The following is a 10,557-nucleotide window of genomic DNA, read 5'->3' as shown; positions in this document are numbered from 1 at the left end:
GCACAGTCTCCCCCAACCTAGTGCCCTCCAGAAATTTTAGACAACTCCCATCAGCTTCTCCATCTAAGACAAGTGAGCAGTCTTTTTTCAGCTAGAGTCCCATTTTACTCTTCCTGCCCCCCCCCTGCCCTTTTCGCTCTCCTACTCTTCCCAGCAAGTTACTGGAAAGGGGATAGATTGTCCTTGCAAGAGGTCTGAATTTGCAGGTGATTTTTTAAATTAGAGTGAGGCTCACAGGTTGTACAGTATACACCTGATCTAAGAGATGGCACACAGAGATCTTTAGAACATCTTGTCCCCTCCTTGAGTGATTTGCCTGGCTGGGATGTTTCCTTAAATGCCATTGTGCCTTTTGCGTAACTGGATGGAGTAGGTGGTGGTGTAGAAAGTTCTGGAATGGAGCCCACTGTACAAAGTAAGAGTCACATTCATCACTGCTCCCCTTTTTAACTCCCCCCTCCCCGGCATGTGCTACCTGGGATGTTGACACAAAGGGGTACAGCCATTGAAAAATACAACACCCCCTGGATTTATGGGGTGATATTCCCTGACCATACATCTTTTGAGTAATAAACAAGCAGTTGAACTGCTGAGGGATGGAGAGGTTATGATGATTCCTCCTCAACTGCTGCCATTGGCTGTGGACTGCTTGTGATGTCACAAAAGCACATGGGAGCTGGGTAGCTATATAAAGGTGGGCCAACAGAAAAGCCAAGGCAAAAGCTCCCCACCCCCTGAAGACAATATAGTGGGCAACAGCTATGGCATTCAGCACTGGGCAGTCTACTTCCAGTTGGAGACAAACTGGCAAATGGATGGCGGCAATCATGCAGCTGTGGAGCAATGAGAAGGCAAGTTTGCTTGCTGAGTGGGATTGCAGCTTAAAGGCAGCTGATACCCACAGTTGGAAGTTTGCTGATGTCTGGCAGTGGACCTGGTAGAAGCTGGTAGATGTTGGTAAGTAGACGCCAGTGAAGTTTGCATTTGAAAGCCAGTGGATGCCGCAAGGCTGAAGCAGGCTGATGTTTGTGTGTGTAAGCTGGCTGAAATTCACCTTTGGAAGCCCATTGACAGAAGCTGTGTGGATATTTGTGGATTGAAGCTGGGTGTGTATGTGAATGACTGGAGAGTAAACGTGTGTGTGAATGGGAGGTTCTGAATGTGGTCAAGGTAAATGGTGCTTTCTAGGAGTGGCGTAGGTTGCCCTCCATATAAGACCTTATTAGGAATTATGCCATTCGTGGGGCAGGGGGTTGTCCTCCAGGTGCACAGTGAATGAATGAACCAGTAGATATTCATGGGTGGAAGCCAGTGGAAGTTGGCAGGCTGAAGTCAGGGGTGAAGTTGCCAGGCAAAAGCCAGTGGAGGTGCCTGGGTGATGCTGTCAGGTGGCAGCTATCCTCACAGTTCCTGTATTTGCCATTCAGGGATGTCAGAAACCTGTGTAGTTTTCCCTACCTGCAAGAGTAATGAAGAGAATGGCAGGGCTGAAGCAAGCCACCTTCTATTTCTAAAAAAATGTCTTTCTAAATACATTTAAGTAAGTAGTGTTCATCTCCAATATGGATAATGGGAGGCTGTGCAGATGCTTCCACAGCTGTTGCCATCGGCTACCAACTCCTGGTGATGTCACAGTTAAGTATAACTGTTAATACTGAAATGGAGAATGCCTATGTGTATTACCCAAGGCTTTAACATTGGGTTTTTCCATGGGTCTGAAGTAAAAGAATGGGACTATGAGCTGAGGCTCCAATACTTTGGCCACCTCATGAGAAGAGAAGAATCCTTGGAAAAGACCCTGATGTTGGGAAAGATTGAGGGCACTAGGAGAAGGGGACGACAGAGGACAAGATGGTTGGACAGTGTTCTCGAAGCTACGAACATGAGTTTGACCAAACTACGGGAGGCAGTGCAAGACAGGAGTGCCTGGCGTGCTATGGTCCATGGGGTCACGAAGAGTCGGACACGACTAAACGACTAAACAACAATGAGTTCCTAACTGTTGTTGTTCTCTAGTAGCTCACACTTGGGGATTTTGCAATTCAATAGCCTTCCATCTTGGAAGGGTGGTGGCTGAGTCTTTGTTTTTCAGGCTCTGTGGGAGTAAGGCTGTAAAATGTAAATGAAGCTCTCCGGGAGCACACAGCCTCAGGCTAATGGAGGCTGTAAGAAGAGACACACCTTTGATTCCACATCTGTTTGGAAATACAGTATCTTTTACAGTCGTACCTTGGTTTTTGAACAGAATGTGTTCTGGAAGTGCGTTTGACTTCCAAAACATTCAGAAACCAAGGCGCGGCTTCCGATTGGCTGCAGGAGTGTCCAAGTTTGCAAACTGGCACACCTACTTCCAGGTTTGCGACATTCCAGTTCCAAGTTGTTCGTGAACTAAGCTGTTCAAAAACCAAGGTATGACTGTATTTCTAAGAAGATGAACTTGTGGTGGACTTACACAAGACAGTGTGTGGAATTATTTGGATGTATCTTTGACGTTTTTGTTCTGTTTTGAAGAAAGTTCTGCAAGTATAGTTTTAAATTGAACAAATGGGTCGGACAAATTTTATTCCAAAAGGAGTCAGTTTTTATGCTTCCAGTTGCTTCAAGCTATGCAACATTAATATCTGCAATAGTCACAAATGGGCATGGTAGCTGAGGAGAAAGAGGCAGTTACGGTACTAGTGGAAGGAGGTGGAGGGCGCAGCCTTGGTTCTCAAACGCCTTGCTTCCCAAACACCTAAAAAACGGAAGTAAGTGCTGGCTCTTTCCACGTCATGTCAATGCAGTCATGTCACCCACCGTCTCAGATTTTGATGAAACTTGGTGTACACCCTTCACTTATGGTTGAAAAAAAAAAACCCTTAAATTTCCCCCCTCTATCTCAAACAGTTTAGCTATTGGGAAGTGACTCCATTGAATTGTCACAATGGATTTCCACAGATTGAACACACTTCATCAAAACCACTTCAACACTAGATGAGTTCATTGATGACCTAATAGACAAAATAGAACAGGCATGCCCAACCACTAGATCGTGATCTACTAGTAGATCCCTGGCTGATCCTGGTAGATCGCAGGACCATTATCAATCACAAGATTAAATAAAGTTTACTGAAAGTTAACAAATAAAAGCTGAAGAACTCTGGGTAATCCTACCCCCCCAAAACTGAAGAACTCTGGGTTTAACAACTCTGGGCAATCCACCCACACTCCTCCCCCCTCCAATGACAAAAACTGCCAGTTTTTTTAAATACTGGGAGTAGATCACAGTCTCTTGGGAGTCGGACGTGCCTGAAATAGAACATTTGATTCCTCAAATGATTCTTGTACTTTGCATCCTGTGGTAGTGCCTTATAAAAGTCCTGACAGAGAGAAGATGATATTGTCCCATTGCATTGTTTCTGATGATTTAAAGCATGATGTGAATATGGTATACAAAACTCAAGAAATAGGTTTGAAATATATAAAAGATAATTTTCCTCACATCAAACAGATACACTACTTTAGTGACAGCTGCGCAGCACAGTACTGTACAAAAATAAGTTCAACTTCCGAAATCTCTGTCACCATCAGGAAGATTTCCAAATAAATGCACAGTGTCTTTCTTTGCCACTAGTCATGGCAAGTCAGAATGCGACGGTATTGGTGGAACTACAAAATGTCTAGCTAGAAAAGAGAGTCTTCAGAGACCCCTTGACAAGCAGAGTACAGTACTACTCCAAAAACATTTTTTGATTTCTGTGACAAAAAAATTGAAAAGGTCAACTTCCATTATATTGCAAGGGAAGACATAGACATAATCGGCTTTTCCCTTGAAACCTGTTTCAGAGACATGCAGACACTCCCTGGAACTCGCAGTTTCCACAACTTTAAACCACTCAATTCTATAGGCACAACTGAAGCAAGAAGAATGAGCATTGATAAAGAACCCTCCCTCACTTTCAACCTGAGAACCTCCCCAAACTTCCTGTGAATGCTGATGATCTGTATCCTGGCTGTTCTGTCGCTTGCAAGTATGATTATTTGTGGTACTTTGGAAAGATATCAGAGATCATATTTTGCACTTCCGCTTGGATCACCGTAGAAGATGGTTGAAAATTCCATCTCTCCGACCCCCATGGGGAAATTTACGAGGCTGTAGAGGGGAGTATGCAGCCTCCTGAAGTCTCCCCAGGGTATGGGGGGATGCAGTCTCATCCGCAGTTGCCCACTACCAGCTTTGACTTCGGAAGGAGGGAGAAGCTGGGGGCTCTGGATGGTAAGCCCCCATGGGAGCCCGGAGCCATGGAGCGAAAACAGGCTCCATGACAAGAGAAAGATTGGATATAAGCCATGGACATGCTTCAGATAAGGAAAGAAGATTTATACTGCCAAGCTCAGCCACTGAGAAAACAAAAGATAACACAGGAATGCAATCAGCAAGAAATGGTATGTGACAGACTGAAGGGGAGAGCGAGAACTTTATAATTCTGCTTTATTGTGCTTTACAATTCAATTAACATAAGTTTCGTGTGAAGAACCATAAATAACATTTATAAAGCAAGCGAGATTGGAAAGTGGGAAATTTATATGGTCTTTTTAAATATATAAACTGTGTGAATTGAAAACATAAATAATCAAAGTTGTATTATTGGATTCGCTTGGAATGTGGTTGGGGATTCTTCAAGATATGGACATCAAAAAGAAGCTTTCTCATTAGCGGTTGGAAACTTGTCAATAAACTTTTGAGTTATGGCGCAGCTATAATTTAGAGTCCGCCATGTTGGTGATAAAGCCGGCTACGATATTAGTCAAAGGGGGAGAGAGCCATAAATAAGACATAAGATGCGTGTTTACAGTTTTGGTCTGGCAAATCTCCCCTGGAAAGACTATACTGAGTAGCGATCTGGAGCGAAACATCACAGGAGCTTAAAGATTTGATTTATGGGGACTGCTCGAAAGATGGCTGTTGCTGGTTGTGAGAAGGATCTTTGGATTTTTGGACGGACTTGGCAAGATACCAGCGTGCAAAGAGACAGTGCTAATTTATAGAGGAATCAAAGGGATAAATTCACACAGAAACATATTGGTTTGGTTAAACTTGCTTGCTCGAAAAAACTCAGCGGCTTGAAAGAAGATAGAAGGATTTTAACATGTTATTGGATAAGATCTGGATTTTATTGATTAGAAAGCAGTGACTTTCTGAGTCTGAAGCATGGGAACTCACATTTAAATTAGTATAATTTGGCAGAAGATTTGGATTAATTATTTAATTGATATTTGGATAATTTGTATAGTTTGAAAATGGATTAGATGTTTAAATTGGAAAATCTAATAAAAATGTTTATTATTAAAAAAAGGAATGATATCAGAGAATAATCAAGACGAGGGAGATGCATTTGTAAAATTTCTTCACCCAAATGGACCTTCACCTTCATTCTGCTAACCTAGCTGAGACAATTCTTGCGCAATACCATTTCCTCATGTGCTTGGTATTGTACAATCCCCACAGACGATCACTGGCAGTATGGCGTTGATGGAAGAAAAATTGGAAAACTAACAGGTGATACTGAGGCTACAGCAAAGAAACTGAGGAGCATTGAACTTGTAAGGTAATCAACTTTGATAATAGCACAATCTGTTATGGTATTTTTTTTACTTTAGTTTAATTGTTGTCCTTATTGTTGTTAATGTATCTGCTGTCATAAAACTGTCTCATTGCAAATTACGCCTCAATATATTTAACGTAGATCAGCCCTGAGTGCTCCCTGGAAGGACAGATCGTGAAGCTGAGGCTCCAATACTTTGGCCACCTCATGAGAAGAGAAGACTCCCTGGAAAAGACCCTGATGTTGGGAAAGATGGAGGGCACAAGGAGAAGGGGACGACAGAGGATGAGATGGTTGGACAGTGTTCTCGAAGCTACGAACATGAGTCTGACCAAACTGCGGGAGGCAGTGGAAGACAGGAGTGCCTGGCGTGCTATGGTCCATGGGGTCACGAAGAGTCGGACATGACTAAACGACTAAACAACAACAACAACAACAACATTTAACATAAATGTTAAAAGGTCTCCTTGCATCCATTATTTCAAGATGGCACACAAACATCATTCTTTTTCTTTTCTTTTGTAAGACAGACATGTCTATGTATGCAATAATATTCTGAAAAACAAATTGGGGATCATGTAATGTTGCATAATTGAATATAATGCATAATTTTAAATTCTTTTAATCTTTTTCTTGCTAGGTCTTATTACCTACCTTACTTGTCAGCATTTAAAGTTTCTGACCGTATTTTTTAAATTGATTTCCTGATTGCCAATTTTCATAACTTCAAATCCACATATCCCCAAATTAAATGTTGATTATAATTTTTTTGCAAATATGTTGGCAAGAAGATCGAAGAAGGCACTGAGTGAGGTGATACATAAAGAACAGGCAGAATTCCTGCCTGGTAGACATATGAAGGATAATGTTAGGAATGTGGTTTATATATTAGAAATGTTAGAGGTTAAAAAGAATTGTAAAGCATTTTAATGTCCATTGATGCAGAGAAAGCCTTCGACAATGTTTCTTGGAATTTTATGAAAAGAATTTTACAGAATATGGAGGTCAGTCAAAACTTTCTAAATGGTATAAATGCAATTTATTCGGAACAAAAGGCTAAAATTATTGTCAACAATGTGATTTCTGAAGAGCTTAGAATGGAAAAAGGCACAAGACAGGGGTGCCCTCTTTCCCCCTTATTATTTATTTCTGTTTAGGAGGTCTTGCTGAATATTATAAGGAAAAATGATGAAATAGTAGGTATCGGAGTAGGATCGAAACAATATAAATTAAAAGCCTTTGCCAACAATTTAGTATTAACATTACAAGAACCAGATACCAGTGCAGGTAAAGCACTGGATCTCATTCAAGAGTTTGGACATTTTGCTGGTTTTAAATTAAATAAGAGTAATAATAATAATATATAATAATAATAATTTATTATTTATACCCCGCCCATCTGGCTGGGTTCCCCCAGCCACTCTGGGCAGCTTCCAACCGAATATTAAAACAGTACAGCATTAAACATTAAAAACTTCCCTAAACAGGGCCGTCTTCAGTTGTCTTCTAAAAGTAAAATAGTTACTTATTGCCTTGACATCTGCTGGGAGGGCGTTCCAAAACCAAAGTAGTAGGGAAAAATATTTCGAATCAAGAAATAGTTAGATTGGAAGAAATTACTGGACTGAGTTTTGTGAAAATAGTGAAATATCTGGGTGTGAATTTGACAGCAAAAATTTTGAATTTGTATAAAGATAATTATGAAAAGTTGTGGAAAGAAGTTAAAAGAGATTTAGATATATGGTTTGATTTGAAACTGTCTCTGATGGGCCAAATTTCAGCGGTTGCCAAGAATGCTATTTCTATTCCAGATGATCCCAGTGAGAGATAATGCGAAATGTTTCAGTGAATGGAGGAAAGCTTTATCAAAATTTGTCTGGAAGGGATAGAAACCAAGAATTAAATATAAATTGCTGACTGATACAAAGGATAGAGGTGGATTCTCCCTGCCAGACTTAAAAATATATTATGATGCTGCGACATTTTGCTGGCTTAAAGAATGGTTCATGTTGGAAGATATGGATCTATTGGAATTTAGAAGGTTTTGATAATGTATTTGGATGGCATGCATATTTATGGTATGATAAGATAAAAGCCCATAGAGGATTTAAAAACCACATAATTAGGAAATCATTGTTCAATGTATTTGTTAGAAAGAAAAACACCCTGGTGGTTATCACCACTGGAGGCCAAAGCTCAGGAAAAAAAATATGGAGTCTAAATGGCTAAAATATAGTGATTTATTGATTGAAGAAAGTAATAACTTTAAGTTAAAGTCATATGATCAGCTCAAGGACAGTTTAATGGATTGGTTACAGTATCATCAGATAAATGAAATGTTTAAGGTGTTAAGATGTATAATTTATTGTTGGAATGGCATACTAAATATCAACAAGTGAAATCAGAGATGATTGACTGGGCAAGAGATGTGGGGCACAATATTATGATCAATGACTGGGAAAGATTGTGGGAAAAAAGTATGAAATTTACTGCATGTAATGTATTGAAAGAAAACATGATGAAAACTATGTATGTTGTTGTTTAGTCGTTCAGTCGTGTGCGACTCTTCGTATAGGTGTTATATTCAACAGGTGTTATGTACCACCTATACTTTGTGTGATGTTAAACTGGCAAAAATGCACTGCATGTCAGATAATAAATGTTGGAAATGTAAGGAGAAAGAAGGTACCTTTTACCACATGTGGTGGACTTGCCCCAAGCTAAAAAACTTCTGGGAAAAGATTTATAATTATTTCAAAAAGGTGTTGAAATATACATTTCATAAAAAAACCAGAGGCCTTTTTGCTTGGAATTGTTGGAGAGGAAATTAAGATAAAAGACAGAACATTCTTTTTGTATGCCACAACAGCAGCAAGGTTGTTAATAGTTAAACTATGGAAGACACAAGAGATACCAACGATCAATGACTGGCAGATGAAGACGATGGAATATATGGAACTTGCCGAGATGACTGGGAGACTTCGCGACCAAGACGAGGAGAAGATGGAAGAAGATTGGCAGAAATATAAATTTTATTTGAATTTTTTTTACAACATATAAATCACCTTAGGGAAGTATGTGTAAGTTTTCAGTTTCTATTAGAATAATATTTTAGGTTAGAAATTAAATTTAAAATTAAGTTAGAGATATATACTTTTTAAGATGAACCTGCTAAAGAGGTGAAAGAAAAGGAAGCTGAAAAGGTGGGACTGAAGGAAGTCCCTTCACGATGGCAAATTTAAAAAGTTAGTGAGAGTAAAAGAATTTTTTTCTTTGTTTGTTTTTAATAGTTTTTTATTTATTGGTTGTTTGTTTTCATTGTATTTTTGTTGTGTATTTTTGTTATTTTTGTATTTTTGTTATTGTGCTTAATTCTTGAAAAATGAATAAAGTATTTTTTTAAAAACTGTTTGAGATAGAGGAAAAAAAATTAAGGGGGTTTCTTTCAACCATAAAGGAAGGGTGTACACCAAGTTTCCTGAAAATCCGAGATGGTGGGTGATGAAACCCTTGCTTTTTGCGTTGATTTGATGTGGAATGACCCTGTTCTGGTTTTCGAACATTTTTTGGAAGCCGAATGTCTGTCGGCTATTGTTTCCAGGGCACCTGCACCAATCAGAAGCTGCACCTTGGTTTTCGAACATTTTGGAAGTCAAATGGACTCCCAGAACGGATTAAGTTTGGCGTTTTTGTTTTTGCTATTTATTTTGTGTTTTTGAGGCTTTTTCAGTTAATTTGTTTTTGTGACTGTGTGGAACCCAGTTCAGCTAATGATTGATTGATTGATTGATTATTGATTGTGCGACTGCAGAAATGGATAAAAGCCCCCCCCCCCCGCATCCAAACAATGACTATCATCAGTGCAGGTAAGAAAAAATAATAATTTCCATTTTTATCATCTACAATGCTGTCTTGTACATTGATTATTGCTTTCATTTTATGGATCAATGGTCTCGTTAGATAGTAAAATTCATGTTAAACTGCTGTTTTAGCGGTTGTTTTTAAAAGTCTGGAATGGATTAATCCGTTTTGCATTACTTTCTATGGGAAAGTGCGCCTTGCTTTTGGAATGCTTTGGTTTTAGAACGGACTTCTAGAATGGATTAAGTTTGAGAACCAAGGTACCACTGTAGAAGGAGGAGACAATTCAGGGGAATCTGGCGAAGGGCAGGCCAGTTGGAAACACAGAAAGATAACCTGACCTAGCTCTCTTCTGTCTACTTGAGTCGCCAACATTCTGTTCTCTCAGGGCTCCTCTACCAGTCTCAGCTACATAGAGCTAACAAAAGCAAGCGATTCTGCCTCCGGTGAGCAGACGAAAGTCTTACACCCATCCCTCATCACTGTTCTAAGAAGCAATAACTTCCAGAGATCCCGGGTTTGGCTTAGTTGCTTATTGTCATTTCCTAATAACTGTGCTTCTTTAAAAAGATGCACATTGAGTGCACACTGCAGTTCTGTGCCTTGTTTCTGTTCAGAAGGCAAACATATTTGGTACACTTTGACCTGAGAATCTTTGCTGACGAAGAATAGTCGAAACAGGGCCTTGTCCTGATTTTTACTGGAATTTACCTTTATTTGCCTTCAACATTGGGATTGATTCCCATTTAAACTCCGCATCACATCAATAAAACCTTGTGAAGATTTATTTGAAATCCATCTTCTTTTGGCCTGAGTTCTTGTAATTTATCGTTTATTTCTGTTCAGAGATCTAGCTTGCCCTCTCTCCCTTCTGAGAAGGGATAATAATAATAATAATAATAATAATAATAATAATCTTATATCCTGCTCTTATACAAACCACAGTGTGGTAACAAAATCTAAAAAACCACAACATTAAAATCGAAATCTGAAATACTCAATGCTTAAAACAATCAGAAATATAGCTATGTCAATACAGTGAAATGTCCGCCTTTTTGGGCCATCTTAGTTCCCAAGGAGGCAATCACTTGAATGTTATGGGTTATTAAAG

This window comes from Zootoca vivipara, chromosome 5 (genome assembly GCF_963506605.1).
Source record: "Zootoca vivipara chromosome 5, rZooViv1.1, whole genome shotgun sequence".
NCBI classification, from domain to species: Eukaryota; Metazoa; Chordata; class Lepidosauria; order Squamata; family Lacertidae; genus Zootoca; species Zootoca vivipara.
The sequence above is the reverse complement of the archived record's forward strand: the minus strand, read 5'-3'. Positions refer to the sequence as shown.